At 44.4% G+C, this 17832-nt stretch overlaps 1 protein-coding gene and 1 pseudogene across 1 annotated transcript in view; one reads left to right on the top strand and one right to left on the bottom strand.

The window, feature by feature from the left end:
• Positions 1-17832, bottom strand: part of C2H9orf135 (chromosome 2 C9orf135 homolog) — a 109174-nt gene that overhangs the window by 86373 nt on the left and 4969 nt on the right. The window lies entirely within an intron of this gene.
• Positions 13209-13310, top strand: LOC116895071 (annotated as a pseudogene).

The raw sequence follows: 17832 nt of genomic DNA on the forward strand, positions 1-17832 counted from the left end.
GTAACAGAAATGTTATGTTCTTGGGAGGAATCCCGACTTCTTAGAGTGGGGAGCACAGACTGTCAGTGTATCCCATGTTGTGTACAAGTTGCACATCTGTACCATGATCCTAGAATTTGCACCCTGAGCTGAGCTCTAGAGAAAACTACCTGATGCAGATGGGTGTAGTATATTTTCTTCACTGAGTGGCATGCAAATCGAGAATTTTCACCATTATACATTTTCTACATAAAAAAATCTCCCAAAATGAAAACCCCATAGAAAATATTGTGAGGGGGAAAAACGAATACAGCAGTTGGAGGCATAAACAGTTAAGGAAATGTCAGTCTGATTGACTGCCAAACACATGAGTCACTGAAGAAACACACATCAGGCAAGGTGACAGTACAAGTGATTACACCACCTGGGACATTCTTTATGATTCGACATCCCGTGGAAGCAATGACAGCCACCCTGCTTGCATGGAGAAAACTAGACCTTAATAACCTTCACATTCTATTTCACTTCTCGGGGTCTCCTAGCCTGGTATGTAAGGTAGGCCTGTAATCCTAGCATTTGAAAGGCAGAAACAAGAGAATCGTGAATTCAGGGTCAGCTGTGGCTATGTAGCAAGAGATCATGACTTTTAAAATGGGGGGAGGGGTGTCCTGGGAATCGTTGGAAGAAAGGGACTCGAGAAAGAGAAAGTCAGAAAGTCTTTAAACATAAATTATATAGTCACTTTGGTTCACTTTAGTACAAAGGACACCTAGGTCAGCAAGTCTCAACCTGTGGCTTGCGGCCACTATGGAGGCTGACAGACTCTTTCACAGGGGTTGCATAACACATATTCGGCAATCAGATATTTACACTACAATTCATAACAGTAGCAAAATTACAGTTATGAAATAGCAACAGGAATAATTTTGTGGCTGGGGATCAGCACAGCATGAGGAACTGAATTAAAGGGTCGAAGCATTAGGAAGGTTGAGGACCGCTGATCTGGCCAGTGTTAGCTGGTGTGGAAATTCCTTGCCCTTCATGGTGCAAACAAGCAAATAGCATCTGCTTCCTTAGGCTTCCTCTTTCTACTCTCAGTATCATTCTAAAAATATCAGGAGGCCATTCTAAGAGAGTTTAATGTCTGTTTTAGTGTGTATTTCTGTGATTCCACATGCTGTGCACATTGAATAGATAACACAAGGTTATTTGATTCCAGAGCAATTTGTTTTATCTCTAATCCTCCACTATCTAAGACCTTAAAAAGAAATTTACCCTGGAGAGCCAGCTAGATTCTCCAACACATTAGAAACTTAAAATCAAAACAAACGGGATTTTCTTTGTAAATAGGATCTACAGTTAAAACAGTTTCATCATAAACATAGCTAAAAAGTACACATTTCCCCCTTTTCCTATGAGAAATCATTCAAAAACAAAAGGGGAGGGGGAGGATGGTTAGCAGTGAAGCTAAAGTCTGGGCAGAAGCAGGAACTCTAAGCCCCAGATTATAAGTGTTTGGGCAACCAAAAAGTAACCAGGACCCAGTGAAGACTGAGAACAAGTAGGAGACAGGCAGAGAAGGCTCTATGCAGGCTGCCTGTGTCTGTTCATTTAGACCAAGTGCAGTCAGCTGAGCGGAGAGAACCTCAACTGAGAGCTGTTTCCACAAGATCAGGCTGCAGACAAGCCTGTAGGGTATTTTCTTAATTAGTGAGTGACAGAGGTGAGACGGGTTTGTAGGGTGTTTCCAGTATGGGTGAGGCCATCTCTGAGCTGGTGGTTCTGGGTTCTCTACAAAAAGGCAAGCAAGTCATAGGGTACAAGGCAGAAAACAGCAACCCCTGTGGTATCTGCATCAGCTCCTGCCTCCGGTTCCTGCCCTGTTTGAGTTCCTGTCTTGACTTCCTTCAGTGATTGGTAACAATGTAGAAGTCTAAGACAAATAAGCCCTTTCCTTCCCAACCTTTTCTGTCTGTCATGGTGCTTTGTCATAGTGATAGTAACCCTGTCTTAGACCAGGTCTCATTGATGAGAGGACTCACAGGTGGGAACCTTCAGAGTACTGTGTGGACCAGATCATGCTTCCTATGTGTAGCAGGAATAGCGGGACCACTTCTATGTAAACATCTGGGACACATGCAAAAGCATCTCCTTCAGGAGGACCTAATTGAGGACTGCCTGAGAGACCAAAGATTGTTGGCCCAGACAATGCCAGCCAATTGGGAACTGCTGTTTAGAAGAGATAAACTTTCTTGGGACCAATGGGTCTCAGGTGGAAGGTATTAAAGGATCTTGCAGCAGTGTTCAGATGAGCTTGCTGTGGTGTTTCTCAGTCTCTGTCTCTGACTCTGCACCACCTCACCTCCAATCCCCAAGGGCAGGTAGGGTCACGTGGCAAGTAGTCCAGGACACAGGCAGCACCTATGGTTGTGCCCATGGACTCTTTCACTATAAACATTGAAAAATGCGATAGAAGACTCTTAAAAAATTGTCTCACATACTAGTAATTCTTAAGAGCTGAATATACAGGTCAGTGTTTTTTAATAAGCCTATGGAAAGATTCGAAGAACCTTTGACTCAAGCCCACCCTTGGTGTTTTCTAGCACTGCTCTTCAGCATGGGTGATAAGGGTTAAGAGATGCTAGACTATCTCAGAGTCCACCTATGGAGGTGGACAAGGCAGTCCGTCTGCTATATGTCTGCTCACCAGTACAGTCTCTCATTCTTTCCTGGGATCCAGGAGATCAGAACCCCATGGCCTTTGGTGGCAACTGAAGAGACATCTAACTGGTTAAAGTGGGAAAATCAGAGACAGCTGAATGTGTAGCCATGAATGGGGTTTCTGTGTCACCCACCCCAAGGCTCAGAAAATGTCACAGAAGGTGGGGTGGAAAGAATGTGAGAGCCGGACGGAGGAGTGGAGGACATGATGTTGGAATGTAACATCACTGTTGATTCTTGATCGCACAACATCTGTGGTATAAGCATGAGACCCATGTAAGACTGGATCTGTCCACGTGGTAGAGAGAAAAGCCCCTGAGCTCCCCACTCCCTGAACCTATACCCAAGATCATGGTAACTGGGGCTGGGAGGGGGCTCAAGAGGCTCCACCGCTACCGAGTATCACTGGACACTTAATGCTCCTGTAATAATCTTTCAACCAGGACTCTGTAAGCAACCCTGATGAAACTCACTGGGTCATGAAAGTGGAAGAGGGTCTAGGTGGGGGGAAGAAGAGGACCAACAGGAGTAGGGGGGCATAGGAGAGGGTGATGGGGGAGGATATGGTAGAAATCCATCCCATGCATCTAGGAAAGTTCCACAATGAAACCCACTATTATACATAATCAGTATATATAATAAAAATAAATGAACTAAAATGATGCCCAAGCCCCTGCACTTGGTCGTAGTATTTGAATAGATCGGGTCAATAACAAACAATGAGCAGAAATTACATGGTTGAGGGGGTAAGGTGAAATGAAGGATTTCTTGTTATGCCATAGCATGAGGATGGCATCATATGGGGAGGGGGCTGCATAGTGGGTTGGTCTGAGGCTGCTTGTATGGTAATGCTAAATATTAGCTCCTAAGGCCTGATTGCCCTGAGACAAGAGAGTCTGCATGTAGACCCAAATAACACTATCTGACCTTGCCCTCAATTTATTCCTCACTGGTGAATAAAGATGCCTACAGCCTTTAGCTGAACTGAATTGAGATATTCGGGGCTTGGGATTCCTGGGCTTGAGGAGACCAAGAGAAGAGAGAAAAAGGTGGAGAGGGAAGACGACGCCGTGGATTGAGAATCTTGGGGTTAAGGATAAAAAAGCAGATTCTAATAGCATGAAGAATAGATATCTGCCCAGTGTTTTGTTTGTTTTTTATTTTTGTTTTGTTTGTTTACAATCCAGCTGTTGCCCCTTCCCATTCCCCCTCCCACAGTTCCTCAACCCGTTCCTCCTCCCCCCAAACCATCTCTGAAAGGATGCTTCCTCACCTCCAGGCCTCCCCCATCCCTGAGGCCTCAAGTCTAAGATTAGACACATCTCTCACTGAGGCCAGACCCCTCGGTCCTCTGCTATATGTGGGTTGGGGTCCTTGGACCAGCTCCTGTATTCTGTCTGGTTGGGAGCTCCCCGGGGTCTGGGTGAGTTGAGACTGCTGGTCTTCCTATGGGGTCACCCTCCTTTTCTGCTTCTTCCACCTTTCCCGAATTCAACCATAGGGTGTTCGACTTCAGTCCAGTAGTTGGGTTTAAGTATCTGCTTCTGTCTCAGTCAGCTGCTGGTCGGGCCTCTCAGAAAACGTAAGCACACCAGAGCATCAGTAATAGTGTCAGGTCTCGGTGTCTCCCCATGAGGTAGATCCCCAGTTGGTCTGGTCACTGGACCTCCTTTCCCTCAGTCTCTTCTCCATCTTTGTCCCTGCAGTTCTTTTAGACAGGAACACGTGTGGGTCAGAAATTTTGACTGCGGGTTGGTAACACCGTCCCTCCTCTGGAAGCCCTGTCTATCTACTGGAGTAGACTCTTCGAGTTCCCTCTCCCCACTGTAGGGCATTTCATGTAAGGTCACCCCCACTGAGTCCCAAGGGTCTCTCCTTTCCCAGGTCTCTAGTACTTTCTAGATGGTCCCCAACCTTCCACCCCCTGAGGCTGCATATTTCCATTCATTCTACTGGCCCTCTGGGCTTCTCTCCTGTCTCTCCCCATACCTGATCTTGTTCCCCTCTTCTCCTCCCCCTCCTCTCTCCCTCCTTCCCTTTGCTTCCTGTGATTATTTTCTCCCCCCTACTAAGTGGTATTGAAGCATCCTCACTTGGCCTTCTGCTTGTTAACATTCTTACGTTCTGAGGGTTGTATCCTAGGTATTCGGAAGTTTGGGGCTAATATCCACTTATTAGTGAGCACACACCATGTACATCCTTTTGGGTCTGGGTTATCTCACTCAGGATATTTTCTAGTTCCATCCATTTGCCTGCAAACCTCATGCCCTCATTCTTAATAGCTGAGTAGTACTCCATTATGTAAACGAACCACATTTTCTGTATTCATTCTTCTGTTGTGGGATATCTGGGTCGTTTCCAGCTTCTGGCTATTACAAATGAGGCCACTATGAACATTGTGGAACACATGCCCTTCTGGTACGGTGGGGCATCTTTTGGGAATGTACCCAAGAGTATTATGTTGGGTCGCGAGTATTATGTTGGGTCTTTAGGTCGGTCTATTTTCAATTTTCTGAGGAATCACCAGATTGATTTTTCAAAGTGGTTCTACCAGTTTGCAATCCCACCAGCAATGGAGGAGTGTTCCTCTTTCTCCACATCCTCACCAGCATCTGCTGTCTCCTGAGTTTTTGATCTTAGCCATTCTGATTGGTGTAAGGTGGAATCTCAGGGTTGTTTTGATTCCCATTTCCCTGATGATTAAGGACTTTAAACATTTAAGTGCTTCTCAGCCATTGGAGATTTCTCTGGTGAGAATTCTGTTTAGCTCTGTATACCATTTTTTAATTGGGTTATTTGTTTTTTTAGCTTCTTGAGTTCTTTATATATTTTGGATATTACCCTATATCTGATGTGGGGTTAGTGAAGATTTTTTTTCCCATTCTAGATGTTGCCACTTTGTCCTATTAACCATGCCTTTTTGCCTTACAGAAGTTTTTCAGTTTCATGAGGTCCCATTTATCAGTTCTTGATCTTAGAGCATGAATCACTGGAGTTCTGTTTAGGAAATTTTCCCCTGTGCCAATGAGTTCAAGGCTCTTTCCCACTTTCTCTTCTATTTGATTTTATCTGGTTTTATGTTGAGGTCCTTGATACATGTGGACTTGAGCTTTGTGCAAGGTGATAAATATGAATCTATTTTCATTTTTCTACATAGAGACTGACAGTTAGACCAGCACTATTTATTGAAGATACTTTCTTTTTCCATTGTATGGTTTTGGCTTCTTTGTCAAAGATCAAGAGTCCATGGGTGTGTGGGTTTATTTCTGAGTCTCCAATTCTATTCCATTGATCGACCTGTCTCTGTACCTATACCATGCAGTTTTTATCACTACTGCTCTGTCGTACAGGTCAGGGATGGTGATTCCCCAGAAGTTCTTTTGTTGATAAGAATATCCGCCCAACTTTAAAGGCTGATAAAGACTTATTATAAATTAAAGAAAGGTCCTATGGGAATTGAATAACCAAAGGTGGGAGAGAAGCCCCTGATGGAGATATTTTCCACAACAATGCCACAAAGGAGAATACCTTCTTTATAAGAGACACTGTCAAGATAATAACATCAATATATTCAAGCGGGGGCCTCCTGACCTACTTTCCATTACCATCTCATTAGCACTTAAATTTCAACGTGCATGTTAGAGGAGACGGTTAAACCCCAACAAGGAACTGGTCTCAGAGGGGGCAGTGGTTCATCCCACACCCAGCAAACACAAAGGCTATTATGACAGCCGGAAATAAATGTTTATATGATAAGCCACCGAGATTGGGGGAGGGGGTGCTGTTTGTTATAAACTTAAGTCCCAACCTAAACTAGCAAAGGAATCTGAAGCACATGTGGGAGAGGCATAGTCTTACAAAAGTCTAAAGCACAAAGCTTTGACTATAAGCTGGACAAGAAAGATGAGAAACTAGGACAGCTGTAGCAGGAATGGCAGGGCTGCCTCTACATAAATGCTGGGGGCCGTGCAGCTGCAGAAACATCTCCTGGAGGAGGACCTAACTGAGGACTGCCTGAGAGGACAAGGATTGCTGGTGCAAACAGTTTTAGCCAATCAGGAATTGCTGTTTCGAATAGATACTTTCTTGGGACCAAAGGAGCTTGCTCAGATGAGCTTGCTGCAGCATTTGTCACCTGCTCCAGGAGTCTGTGTCATTGACTCTGCACAACTCACCCCCAACCCCCAAGCACAGGTAGGGTAGGGCAGAGAGCTGTCCAGGGCAGAGGCAAGTCACAGGAAGAAGAGAGTCAAACCATGTGCCCTGTGAGACCAGAAAGAGGAGCAGAAAGGTGGCTTCTGATTATGAATTACAATAGAATATGTAGAAATATGAATATGGAGGATCATCAAGCTTCCTTACACAGAGGAAGAAAGAGAGATGGCAGATTACAACAGTCAGGGCCCTCAGATGTTTGTTCTCCAGGTTTAGAACTCACCACCCACCACAGCTAGAAGGAGGAGAGAAGGTAGTGCTTAACAGATCTGAAACCTGTGACCTAGGATTAGAATTTGGGTCCCTTCATTGGTCAAGTGGGTAAGCTTGTGTTGCACACAGGCTGAAAACTAAAACTACTCTCAGCTTACTTTTCAGAGAGCTTTAATTCATGTGCCTATTTCTAACAATTAGGAAGCTATATTTCCTTATTTTTGAAACTACATTATATTCTCTAGGTACTGGATAACAGGGGATAGAACTAGAATTAACTAATATTTTGAAAGCTCTGGATATAAACAGTTTATCAAACTACTTGAGTCAAAGATCAATACAAGCTTAAATTGCCAAACTCCTTGGAAATGCAGACAGTAAAAACAGCACTTGTTAGCTAAATGCAGCGGTGCACACCTATAATCCTAGCACTTGGGAAGCAGAGATAGAGGTCAGAACATCCTTGTCTACATAGTGAGTTCAAGTCAGTTTGAGCTAAAGGAGAGCCTATTAAACAAACAAAACAAAAACCACTCACAAGAATGCATATGATCTACCTAAGGCAGAGAGTGTCCAGGAATACTAACCACTGAATAAGAACAGTGGGAAATTTTGAAATAAAACATCAAGTTAGAAAAACAACAGAACCAAGAAATAAATTGATAATAAAACACAAATGTTGCTATCTAGGGAAAGTCAGGGAAAAGCAGGGAGATTGGAACCCACACAATACGATATCCATACTGTAGAATATTATCAGGAAAAATTGGAAACATTATACATCACCAATACAAATCCAGTTTTGATGCAGTAATAAGTAAATAAATAAATCGGTTTTGCAGTTCCATTTCTATGAAGTGAAAAGCAATTGTATAAGTATAGAAAATAACTTAGTGCTTGCTGGGACTTGAGGCCGAGGGCTTTGGAATGTCTGAAAGGCAAGGCTGAGGGGGAAGAGATTAGACAGGAAGAGTATTGATTACTTTTCTGATGTTGCGATTTAAGCACCAAGACTAAGACAACATACAGGAAGAAGCGTTTTTTTGTTTGTTTTGATTTTTGTGGCTTATGGTTGCAGAAGGATCTGAGAGAGGAAGTTTGTCATGGGGGTAGATATGCAACTCTGACTTTTGTATTTTAAAGGATAGGACTTATAATTTAATATATCATTTTATGGAATGGGCTATAGCTCAAACAGTAAAGTACTTGCCTGATATGCACAAGAATCTGGGTTCAGTCCTCATCGCTGCACAACTGTGTGGGATGTGCATCTATAATTCCACAACTCAGGACATGGAGGCAAGAAGACTTGGAATATAAGGTCATTCTCAGCTACATAAGGAGTTCAAGGACAGTCCATATACATGTAGGATAGGAGTACATGTGCATGTGTTTGTGTGTGTGTGTGTGCCTGCGCACACGAGTGCACACGTGCATATAATATATTCTTTAAAATAAAAGTCTTAAAGCCAACATTTCTATAGTTCTGTGCCTATGCATTTAGACAAACAGTCTAAGCAGATGAATACTAAGGAAGAGACAGGGACAGTTTTCAGGAAGCAAATATTTATCCTTGAGGACATGATCAGCCCCACTTAGTTTTATAGGTGAGACACTTCAAATCTGTGTCTGATACAGACACAATATGCCATGTCTTGTGCCGCTTCTTTGTGGAGAAGCACTGGTAAGAACTGTCACAGTGAGGAGGGGGTCCCCTATAGGTAGTTTCTATTGCTATGATGAAACCATAACCAAAAATAATTTGGGAAGTAAAGAGTTTATGTGGTTTACACTTCCACATCATAGTACTCCATCACTGAAGGAAGTCAGGACAGGAACTCAAGCAGGACAGGAACCCAGAAGCAGGAGCTGATGCAGAGGCCATGGAGGGGTGTGGTTACTGGCTTGCTCCTCCTGGTTTGTTCGGCCTGCTTTCTTATTAAACCACCAGTTCACAGATGTCACCACCCACAATGAGCTGGACCCTCCCCCATCATCACTAACAAAACGACCTGTAGCTGGATCTTATGGAGCCATTCCCAACTGAGGTTCTCTCCTTTCAGATGACTCTAGCTGCATTGAGTTGACATAAAATTAGCCAGCACAATAAGCCAAGCATGTGAAGCTGAGGTCACCACTCTGAGTTTAAGATAACTACATGCCAACCAAAGGTAGCTCCCCACGACACTTCTAAAGGATTGTTAAACATAGAAAAAAATCCAACTACCTGAAGCCATCCATGTAGACTAATGAAGCCATCCATGTAGACTAATGATTTTAAATGCTTGACCCCATCCTTCCTCTAGCTCCAGAGTTCTGGCATATGACACTCACTATACATAGTTTTGTTCCTTTCTGTGTATCGAACCCAGGCCTTTGTGCATGCTAGGCAGGCACTCTACCAATTACACCCTCCAGACAATTCTTTCCTTTTTTCTTTTAATGTGTGTGTGTGTGTGTGTGTGTGTGTGCACAAGACACACTTGAGTATCCAGCTGTGTGGCTACACAAGTGCACATGGGCCAGAAGAACAATGGGTGTCTTTTTTGTTTTCCACCTTTTCCTTTGAGGCAAGATCTCTCCCTAAGCCAGGACTCCCGTTTTTTTCTCAGCTAGATCTCCATCTTCTGAGCCACCCTCCTACCTTCCCCAAATTTCAACAACTTTCTCAAGGTCTTGTTGTAAGGCCATAACGTCTTACCCTCTAGGAGAAAGCCTGCAGTGGGCCCACTGGCTGTTCTATGTCATGCATCCATACAAGGAAACCAGGGGCCATGGAGTTTTACAAGTGAAAGATTCTTACACTACAAGGAGAGGGGAACTGCTGGGTCGTGGTTGGATGGATTACTGGATTGATTAACAATGCTACTCTTCTTACTCTGCGAATGGCCATATGAAAACTTGTGAACCTCAGTATGTTAGATCTACATGCACATTAGCTGTGGTATCTCTACCCATCAGGCTGTAGGTTCAGAGATATGAGGCATCACATAGATGGATACATATTAAGATGCTATAGCCATCCCTAGGACCAAGAGTCCTAAGTCTTACAAGACACACGATACCATTCATAACTTGCGCCCACAGCCAAATGTTGAAGAACAAGTATTACCGGCCTAGGTTGAGAACTAACATACCACACATTCATTCTTCTATGGATGGTAGGGAAAGATGATCTCCTCTGAGAAACTTCATCTCATCTAGCAGGGATAAGATACAAACTTCTAGATGCTCTCAATGTGGCAGCAGAGTAGGCATATGGAGAGAGAGATAGTGAGTCTAGCATATGAAAAAGCCAACAGGCATAGATAGAAACCCTTCCAACCCTTCCCCACCTGGGCTACATAACAGAGCATGAAGTAGAAAAGCCCCCAGTACACAGATAGAGGGCAGATGACATAGAAATGACCCACACGGCACAAGAACTCATATGACCCTGGGCTCTTGAGCATCTGTCTTCCCGGCTTCCACCCTCAAGAGAACCGTTTCCCTTTCTTAATGAACCATTCCTATCAGACTGTCTGTGTGTCTGTTCCAGCTCATTGTTCTGAGTCACAGAACTAGATCAGTGGCTGGGATTTGGACTCTGGTCCCCGTCTGGTAACCAAGACACACCGCTATGTTAGCCTGTACCGAAGGTCCTCAGCATTGCGGCTGTTACCTTAGCCCACCCACAGCTGCCTCATAGTAACAGTAATTGGCGTCCTAAGGGCAGGCACCTTGAGCCTGGTCCCTAAACCAGCAGTGTGCCCGTGACACGAATACCAATAAATATATTTTGGCTTTTGACCTTTTTTTCCATGCTACAATGAAAACCCAGAGCTTTGCACGTGTTAGGAAAACATTCTACCACCAAGCTATAGTCCCAACCCCAGTATAATATAATAAGTGACACCCACATAAAAGCCCTTCATCTAAGAAGGACGTGTTTGTGAAAAGGGTTTGATTTTTTTAAGTTCACTTTAACACTCCTAACTCCTGGAAGTGCGATTCGAAGTTTTCCTAAATATTTAAAAGTTGCTTTTTCTTGCTTGCTTTTGGCCTTGGACTTCCTTTTTTGTTTGTGTTGGTGGAGGAGAGAGGCTGTTCTATTTGGGGTAAGGGGTAGTATGCATGCTTATTTGCTTGCTGCAAATAAGGTCTTGTTATGTAGCCCAGGGTGGCCCATACCTTTCAGGATTCCCGACTCTGAATGCTAGGATCCCTGGCTTGTAGCACTACACCTAGTTTGGGTTGAGAACATTGTGACAAGTTATTCACTTTTACATTTTAATTTCAAAATGATCTTCCCAATACTTTCTGTGTAAGAAGACTAAATTATTTGCACTAAGATTTACTTAGGGAGAAACAGTGATATATTAATTCTTCCATTTTACTGAAGACTTAATAATCTGATTAGAGAGCTAATATTTTACCAAAGAAGCATATGGCTTTCCTGCCTGTCAATTATCTTTGTCAATGCATCAGTGATTAAATCAAAAGAGAAAGTATAAAGTGTGACTAATAACAATTAAAACATAATTGTATTTCAAAATGAGATAAAAGAAACAGAGCAAAGGAAAATTAATGTCTATCAAAAACAATATCACAATATTCAACTTTAATCATACTTTTTCAAAGCACCAAAAAATGTTTTCTACCTAAGCTATGTACAAGATTTCTCTTTTTTTTCTGCTCATTACATCTAAGGTAATTTTTTTTGTTTTGTTTTAATCAATACTTCTGAAGTGCAGTTTAGCAGGAGAGGAGAATTTTAAAGTAAAAGAAACTCTAAATGTGGAAAAATTCTCAGAATACGAATGTGTTTTGTTCTAAGCATTTGCTATAAAACTAAATGCATGGACTATGGGGTCCTTCTCCAGGTAGCTGTCTGTGGGATCTCAAGTCCATCATGTCTTCTTTCTCCTGTGTACACGTCTCTAAAGGCAACTGCGAGACATTGATTTTACTTAAAAAGATGATCAGGTGTGTGGAAATGGGAAATGGAAGAAGACTGGGAGTGAGAATGGAAATCAGTAGGGCTCATCTTTGGGACTAGCTAGAGACCTGGGGCAGGGGAGGCTCTAGGGAGTCTATGGGGGTGACCCTAGCTAAGATTCCTACCAGTGGGGAAACATGGAGACTGAAGTAGCCGCCTCCTATGGCCAGGTGGGACTTTCAGTGAAGGGAGGGGACTCAATCCACTCACAAAGCCTTCAACCCAAAAGATCCCTACAAGATACACAGGGATAAAGATGGAGGACAGACTGAGGGAATGGCCAAACAATGACTGTCCCAATTTGAGACCCATCCCTTTTGAGAGAGCCATGTACTCTGCTATGATTGTAAACAGGAACTGTCTTCTGAGAGGATTCTTCCTGTAGCTGGAGGAAACAGATGCAGAGACCCACAGCCAAACATCAGGAGCAGCTCAGGGAGTCTTGTGAAAGAATGGGAGATGGAATTGAGCAAGAGGTCAAGGGCACCACAAGAAGACCTACAGAGTCAACTAACCTGGGCCCATAAGGGCTCACAGAGACTGAAACACCAACCAAAGAGCCGGTAGGACCTACCCCCCCCCCATTTGTAACAAATGTGAAGCCTGGTCTTTATGTGAGTCCCATAAAAACTGGAGCAGGGGCTGTCTCCAACTCTGTTGCCTGCCATTTGGATCCCCTGCCCCAAACAGTACTGCCTGGTTGGATCTCAGTGTGAAAGGAGGTGCTTAGGACTACGGTAACTGGATGTTCCATGGTGGGGTGGTACCCAAGGGAGGCTTCTCCTTCTCTAATGGGTAGGACTATTAGGGGGAGAAATTTGTAAGAGTGAGACTGGAAAGAGAGGAGGGAAGGGGGCTGTGATCAAGATGTAAAGTGAATAAATAAATTAATTAATGAAAAACAGACAAACAAGATAACCCCAGACAGGCATTTGGTCCAGGGACACACAACTGACTTAGGACCTTTAAATTTGGAGCTGAAAATACCTTAAAGCCAGACTTTCTTTTTGAGATAGAGATGTAACTTATCAATTTCTACTGCAGCGGAAGGTGTCCCCCAATATTCCACGAGAAGACAAATGACAGTCACCAAGAGAAATGACCTATCCTTAGAGGCATCACAGGTGTGGCTGCTGTGTCCCATGTATCAGTAGGTGGCAGGGAAGGGGGCAGACCATGACCCAAGACGACCCTGCCCAGCACCATAATGCACTCTGGAGACCACTCCTGAGATGACCCCAGACTCTCAAAGAGACCTGGGCACACAAAGAAGAGCAAGCAAGTAAGCGATGGAGAGACGGAAGAGAAAGGGAAGCAGAAGGATGTGGGCACAAAGAAGAGAGGGAGAACTACAGTCTCAAGGGTAGTGAGGAACAGCCTGATGTGAGTAGTTGGTGATGCCATCTGGGACCATGGCGGGGTCTGGCCTGCACTGCCACAGGGGACCACATCTGGGTCATTGCCCTGTAGTAGCAGGGGTCTGTTACCACCAATAGCCAGGCCTGGGAAATGTTGATGTCTGAGGGCAGTGCAGAACTGGCCCAACCCGTCACCTGGGCATTGTGGGAGAGTTAGCCCTAGGAGCAAGAGAGCAGGGGAGCTGACCCATCCCCTAGCTGGAGTACTCAGGAGAGCAACTTCCCCTCCTCCCTAACCCAAAACATTTAATGAATTTCCAGTGAACTGGGTAGATAGGAATGTGGGGGAGCTGGTCCTCCCACTCAGCTCCCATGCAATGGTGTGGACTAGGGAGAGATACCATCCTCCTGCCTCTCCCCTCACTAACTATGGCTGGCAGGAGACCTAGCCCTGGGATCATAAGCGCAAGAGAGCTGTTCCTACCTGTCACCAGCATCATCAGAGGTAGAACTCAGGGGAGCGGGCCCTGCACCTCCCCTGGGTAGCACAGTAGAGTGGGCCCTGGATGTGGGGGTGGAAGGTGAGCTGCCCCAAGGGCCTGAGCACAGGAGAGCAGGTCCTGCCTCTTGTCTGCTGGGCAGTAGCATGAATGAGGAAAGAGACGCCCTCCTCCCCTCTCCCCTCCCTCACCAAGTATGGCAGATGGCAGAGCTGGCACCAGGGTCATGAGAGTGGGAGAAGTGGCCCTGTCCCTCACGCGCTGCATCACTTGGGACAGTGTGCCCCACACTTTGCCTTGGCAGCAGGTAGTGTGCCAGCCCTGGTTGCAGAAGTTGCATGTGAGCCAGCCCAGAGGGCATGAGTGGGAAATCATGTGGGCTGACCTGCTCAAATCTCAGACCCAGTCCAGGGCTTTGATTTGGCCCACCCCGTCGTCTACCCCATGGATAAACTGCTAGAACGAGTGAAGGGGATTGTCCAACAGATCCAAAACTCCAGGATCTCCATGTCACAGGGCGACAACAGGACATCTGAGAGGAGTCCCAGTGAGGATCCAGTACTGATAGAGTAGCAGAAGCCAGAGGCCTCGTACCAGACCGATGAGTCACTGCAGTGAACACTTGTAAACAACAAAGTGTGGACAAAAGGACAGACTGTGGGACACACTGTAACAATGAACTGCAGCTTCCACAGCAAGATGTTTTTTCCTCTGTCGAGGGAAGGTCCCCAGGGTGGAGGATGGATATGAGGGGAGGGGAAAATGAGTGGAATTGGGGTGCACGATGTAAAATTCACAAAGGACCAATACGTTTTGTTTTGTTTTGTTTTGTTTTGTTTTTTAAAAAGTAGAGAAATGAGTTAGGAACTGGTGCCTCTTGTCCCCACTGTCCCTAAGATCCAGTAGCCAACCATACTTTATGTCATTACGTTCACCTTGCCTAAGCTAGTGCACACTATCTGCCATTTCTAACCAAAAGGGATCTGACCGAGCACAGGAAGTGATGCCCAGGATGAGGGACTTGCAGAAGTATCTTTCTAACAGTAGCTCTAGTGCTGTTTAAAGAAAGAGGGAAAGAGAGGAAGGAAGGAAGGAAGGAAGGAAGGAAGGAAGGAAAGAAAGAAAGAAAGAAAGAAAGAAAGAAAGAAAGAAAGAAAGAAAGAAAGAAAGGAAGAAGGAAGAAAGAAAGAAAGAGAGAAAGAAAGGAAGAAAGAAAGAAAGGAAGAAAGAAAGAAAGAAATGTGCCTTTGATCTCAGCACACGGAAGTCAGAGGCAGACAGACCTCTGTGTTCAAGTCTAGCCTGGTCTGCAGAGTGAGTTTCAAGACAGCTAGAGCTCCATAGTGAGACTATGTCTCGAAAGTCAGCCTGGACTTCGGTGTGTGTGTGTGTGTGTGTGTGTGTGTGTGTGTGTGTGTGTGTGTGTGTCCATAGCCTAAAGCTCCAGGTATCAAACAGTCACTAAGCGCCACATTCTTTTCACCCCTTCCTCTGCCCGAATATCTCCATCTCCCTTCCTAAGGCTTGCGCCCCTTTAATACACTTCATGTTGTGGTGATTCCTCCAATCATAAAATTATTCCATTGCTACTTGCTAACTGTAATTTTGCTACTGTTGTGAATTATAATGTAAATATCTGACGTGTAGGATATCTGCTATGTGACCCCTGTGGAAGGGTCTTTTGACCCCAAAGGGTTTGAGATCCACAGGTTGGGAACCACGGATCTAGGCACTCATCAGACTCTGAAAGATTATATCAGTACAATGAGGGGGAGGCGGCCCTGGTGGGTGTCCCAGTCAGCTCAGCTAGGATGTCACAAGGATAGGATGTTGACTGGAGGTAGAGGTCTCCCCACATAGCAATCATCTTTAGAATTTCAAGTGTATGCACATGGTACAAGGCTTTGTCGTTGGTTTTATGCTCTTATATTAGAATCTATGACAGAAACAACTCAAGGAAGAGGGATTGTATGTTCTGCTCACAGTTCCACAGTCTCCAGTCTGTGGTTTCTTTACCCACATGCTCAGGCAAGACACTATGACAGAAGAGCCCATGTGTAAAGGGGCTTCTTCATCTAATTGTCAACAAGAAACAGAGGGAGACAGTTGGGGACAGAGACAAGATATCCCCCAAGGGCCAGCCACCGGGACCCACTTCCTCCAGCTAAGCCTTGCCTGGAATGACAGAAACCTCCCCCAAATAGCACCAGCTGCTGGGGAGCGAGTGCTTAAACTTCGGTGCTTAAGGCTGGGCAGAAAATTTCACATTGAAACCACAGCGATCTTTCCCACAAAACTGGGAAACAGTGTTGTTTTCACAAATGCCAGGGAAACAAAGCAGACTTTCATGCAGGTGGTGCCTTCAAAGTTCCATGGCCGTTAGCTTTTCAAGAAAGGATTTGATTGGAATTCCATCAAAGAGAGGATGGGAGACAGGAATCAGGATGAGGAAGTCAGAGCCTCCTGAATTTTATTTTAAAAAGAAAAAAAAAGAAAGGAAGAAAAGCATTTCACTCCCCAAACTGCTTCATTCAAAAAGCAATCGGAGGCAGCACGAGTCTGTTGAGGAATGAGAGTGGAGACTCGATTTAAAATAGCTGTGGTGTGGGAGCTCCTGTGGCGACAGAGACAAGCATGGAAGGGGGCCGAGCGGAATGAATGTGCATCATGGTTCTTACCCAGCAAAAGCTAGCAATTAAAAAGATATTTTTAAAGCTCCGTAATAAGCCATTTGGAGGGAGTTGGATTCTGAAAGAGATTAAGCATCAGGCCTACATTCTGATCACTTAGAGAATGGGTGCTTCTCAGGGAAAGCTCTAGAGAAAAGGCTTTGACTCTGTTCTTACTATAAAAACAATACACATCCTAGACGTAGCAAGGTGGAAAAAAAGAAAGGCCAAACTATCTGGAATACATATTTTGTTGCCATAGGCACCAAATATCTTTAGTTTCATGGATACTTTAAATAAAAGGCTCTAAAGCATGCGTGTTTCATTTGCTTAATTAGTAGGCATGTGTTGTACAAAGTAATGGATTTTGATTGTGATATTTTCATCCCTGTATGTCATGTGATTTGGTCACATTGTATCCCCATCTCTTTCTCTGGACATTCCTTCCCTTCCCACAGATCTCCTCCCTGTTTCCAAAGATCTCCCCATTCTGCTTTTAACTCTTTATTATTAAGGGCGTTCCACAAAGGTGAGATTGGGCAAAATTTATTTTTTGAGTCCGGCTTACTTCACATGGCACTGTAACATCTCCAGCACCACCCAAACATTACACCGTTAAAACTTTCTTATAAAGTCCTTGTATTGCCAGGCACTGGTCTTCAAATATTGCTGGGTTCCCGATAAAATAACCTCTACTCTGATGGGTCGGAGGCCTCTACATCTGCCTTGCAACAAATTGGGTTATTTTCCAAAAAATACAACAAGCAACAAGGCATTGCTGATTGATTTCTGAAAAAAAAATTTAGTCCTGAGTGAGATACTTAAAAGCCACCATTGTTGAGAAATAAAAACTAATTTCTTTAAGCTGGAAGTTCTCAGGTAGAGTGATCTTATATTTTGCCTTTCAAAGAAGAGCACGACAGAATTGGATAAGAGGCTGTGTTGTAGGTAGGCCAACGGGAGGGAGCTATCCTGGGCAAATGTTATAGCTTGAATGCGAAATGTCTCCCAGCGACTTGTGGTTTTTGAGTAGGTGGTCCCCAGCTGCTGAAGTTGGAGGAAGCTGTGGGAACTTTAGGTGAGACAAGGCTGGAGGAAGTACATCATTGTGTGCCTGGTGGGCATGGGCTTCATCAAATGTATACGAACTGTGCCTCAAGCTCAAATCCGCAGTCGCCAGGGCAAACATTCTGAACCGT

Source organism: Rattus rattus, chromosome 2 (assembly GCF_011064425.1).
Source record: "Rattus rattus isolate New Zealand chromosome 2, Rrattus_CSIRO_v1, whole genome shotgun sequence".
Lineage (NCBI taxonomy): Eukaryota > Metazoa > Chordata > Mammalia > Rodentia > Muridae > Rattus > Rattus rattus.